The sequence below is a fragment of the Monodon monoceros genome, unplaced genomic scaffold (assembly GCF_005190385.1).
Source record: "Monodon monoceros isolate NGI ecotype Baffin Bay Population unplaced genomic scaffold, NGI_Narwhal_1 Super_Scaffold_13, whole genome shotgun sequence".
Lineage (NCBI taxonomy): Eukaryota > Metazoa > Chordata > Mammalia > Artiodactyla > Monodontidae > Monodon > Monodon monoceros.
In genome coordinates, this window is record NW_021703769.1 from 39,430,554 (window position 1) to 39,434,650 (window position 4,097).

Consider the following 4,097-nt stretch of genomic DNA (forward strand, 5'->3'; position numbering starts at 1 on the left):
CAACAATTCCTAGGTGGTTTCTGACACTGCTGGAGCTCTCCAGAAGAACCCTAAAATTGTCCTAGAACAAATATTTATAATAGATCCAAATGGAAGAACATACGAAAATCAAATCATTGTTTTCAGAGTTTCTCTTTCGTCAAATAATGAGCTGCTGTCAGATTAAACTTTTTCTATCTTTTAGAGTTGTTCCATTTCTAACTTAAAGGTCTTTCCTAACTAATTCTTGGTTTAGTTTAATGATTTTTCCAAAAAGATTTTTAAAATTTAGTGCAATTTTTTGGCCATTTCTTACCTTATTCATCAGATGAACTTTTTGAAATATGATGGATTATATTATTTCTTACTAGTCTAAAAGAAAAGACACTTCTCATTAATTTCAGATATTAGTAAAAAGGGTTAAAAACTCAAGACTGGCTACTCAATACAAGGACATGTGTAGTATGAAAGATAATGACTCAATTTTTTTAAATTCATGGAAACAGCTCATAACCCCAAAGCTGGCATTTCTCACAATTTTCCTCAACATAATATAACGTTAGTCTATTTGCTTTGGCACTGTCTACAGCATGGAGTTCTCATCTCCACATTTTGGCAATTTTGGGGTAATGCAGAATCCATACTTCAGGCTGAGCACAGACTTTCATTCACACTTTTTCATTTTCCCATGTGCCTGATTCTGGTTACTCTTGGCAACTCCTTTTTCATAAACTTTTCAAGGAAGTGATAATGTGAACCCAGAGATGCTGAATATAGAGTTTGTAACTCTAATGTCAATGGGGCTTGTGGAACAAAGTGTCCCAGTTGCCTTCTAAGGGGCTTGTCTCACTTCTCTTGACTCATGTCCATATCCAGAAATCTGGGAAACTTACATGATGGAGCACCCTATTCTGGCACTCTCAAGCTGCAAGCACCCTGACTAGAATGTAATATCGAGAGTTTCCTTAAGAATATGGAGAAATGATCTGCAAAATAGGGCAAAATAGTCCATAAAGACTATAACCCAACACCATTGTATTCGTCTTTGTGTTAGGATATAGGTAAAACAGCAAGTAACAGAGACCTGAGAAAATAATGGCTTAAACAAGGTAGTATTTTATTTTTCTTTCACATAGATGTCTCAAAAAAGACAGTCTATGGATTATATGGTGGCTGTGCTCTACAAAGTCCTCAGGGATTCTGGCTCCTTCCAGCTTACCATCCTTTATGTACCAGTATACATAATGGATTTATTATTATTACTACATAATCTTTATTTATTATTGTGACTACATTGTTTCTACATAATGAACTTAACATTCTGTCCTCAGAGTCCAAGATGGCTGCTGGAACTTAAGCCATTACATCTGCATTTCAGGCAGTCAGGTGAAAGAAGGGAAGAAGGTAAGAGGCAAAATTTGCTAGTCCGATGACTTCAAATGAAGGTCCCTAGAAGCTGTAATTTGCTTCCACACCAGGCTGCAAGGGAGGATGGGTAAAATTGTCTTATTCTGGAAAGCCCTATGTTCAACTAAAGGATTCTATCACTATGGAAGATGGAAAGAACAGATATTGGGAAACAACCACTGGTTTCGTCCATAGTCACTTAAAGGAGCATGTATAACCTTTCTCCTGATCTGAACTTCTTAATGATCCTGTCTACTATGGTCCAACTGCTGGTGGAGAGTTTTCTCTGCTGATTTGGGCTGTTACTTATACTCTTATGATTGCAAAGTCTACAGACTCATTTAGGTGATCTCAAAGAATGGAGCAAATACTGTAATTGTAATATACATATTTTCTAATGTGTGGGGGAGATTTTCATTAAGTGGCCTGTGCAGCAGGTCTCATCTTCCAAAGATGGCTGCAACAATATTTCTGGACATGCAGCCTTTTCCAGGACTTTGCCATTCTCCTCCATTAAGAGGTGGAGTTTATATCCCCTCCCCTGGGAAAACCTTTTCGACTGCCTTAACTAATTAAGTATGGATGGGAGGAGTGACACTATGTGACATCTGAGTCTAGATCATAGAACGTGATAGAATCTCCATCTCACTCACCTTGGAACCCAGCTACCCGGTCAACAGCTGGCACTGACTTGCAGGTCACATGAAGGAGGCATTTTAGAAGCATATCCTCTAGTTCTCAGCTAATGCCACGTGGAGGATATATGAGCCTTCCCCACTGAGCCCTATGCAAAGTGAATAGTTTTGAAAAACTAAATGATTGTGTTTTTTTCAAGCTGCAAAGTTTGGGGGTAGTTTGTTATAAAGTAATAGGTAACCAGAATGGTCAGGACTCAAGGGAACCTGCATGCTCTGGAAGAGTGAGACAGCTGGGCCTCATGAGCATGGGAATATAGATTTAGGAATAGGAGGATTGGGAATTCCCTGGGGGTCCAGTGGTTAGGAGGACTCCGTGCTTTCGTTTTCACTACTGGGCACGGGTTCAATCCCTGGTCGGGGAACTAAGGTCCCACAAGCCGTGTGGTGCGGCCAAAAAAAAAAAAAAAGGAGTAGAAAGATCATTCAGGACCCAATATGGTTCAGGTGAGTAGATTCCCTTTGCACTATATCTTTGGGTGTCAGCATCCAATCAGGAGACAGAAATAATTTGAACAGAGACTTCCCTGGTGGCCCAGTGGTTAATCCGCCTTCCAATGCAGGGGACTAGGGCTCAATTCCTAGTCGGGGAACTAAGATCCCACACGCCGCGGGGCAACTAAGCCCTCATGCCACAACTAGAGAGCCCACATGCTGCTCTGCAGCCCGAGTGACACAAGTAGAGAGAAGCCTTCAAACTGCAACAAAGAGCCTGCATGCCACAACGAAAGACCCCGCAGGCCGCAACTAAGACCCGATGTAGCCAAATAAATAAATAAATATTTTTAAAGAAGAGAGGAAGAATTTGAACAAAGAAAGTTTAAATAATTAATCATTGAAACAGGACATTAGAGTAAAAGGATTGACAAGTAAGTGGGTAACTAAGGGAAAAAGAGAACTCTAAAGAACACAGGAATCACAAATGTAGGTTACAGCCACTATTCTTATGGCTGAGGCACAGCACTCAAATAAGGAGCAAATGTGGAAGAGCCCCTTCCTCCCTTGGGATTGAGGTCTACACCTCGTGTGAGGGAGAGCAGCTGTGGCCAACTGGATGGCGAGATGCCACACTAACGGGACATGCTAGGAATCTGGCTGCTGGAGAGCTGGGGGAAGACTTCCACAGGAATTGGAAATGGAAAAGTGATAGAGAACAATGAACGAAATCAAAAGCTTGTTGTTCAATAAATCAAAAGCTCAATGATACTGATAAACCTCTGTCCAGATTAGCCAAAAATAAATAGCAAAGGCACACATCACCAATATTAGGAATGAAAAAGGGGATATCACCACAGACTCTTCAGACAATAAAAAAAAGAGCATCTTTCATCAGCATCTTGTAATTTTCAGCATACAAGCTCTGTACATGTTTTGGTAAGTTTTTACCTGAGTATATTATTTTCTTTGGAACATTTGTGTTTTTAATTTCAGTTTCCACGTGTTCATAGTTAGTATATAGAGATGTGATTGATTTTTATATGCTGACATTGTATCCTGTGATCTTGCTGAACTCCCTTATTTAGTTTGAGGATTTTTTGGTTTCGTTTTTGTGGATTCCTCGGGATTTTCTATGTAGACAATCATGTCATCAGCAAATAGGGTCAGTTTTTTTTCTTTTTTTATAAATTTATTTACTTATTTTTTATTTTTGGCTGCGTTGGTTCTTCGTTGCTGTGCGCGGGCTTTCTCTAGTTGCAGTGAGCAAGGGCTACTTTTCATTGTGGTTCGTGGGCTTCTTACTGAGGTGGCTTCTTTTGTTGCGGAGCAGGGGCTCTAGGTGTGTGGGCTTCAGTAGTTGTGGCACGCGGCCTCAGTAGTTCTGGCGCACGGGCTTAGTGGCTCTGAGGCATGTGGGATCTTCCTGGGCCAGGGATGGAACCCGTGTCCCATGCGTTGGCAGGCAGATTCTTAAACACTGCACCACCAGGAAAGCCCCGTCAGTTTTATTTCTTCCTTTTCAATCTGTACGCTTTTTATTTTTATTGCTTTATTGCAGTGGTTAGAACTTCCAGAGTA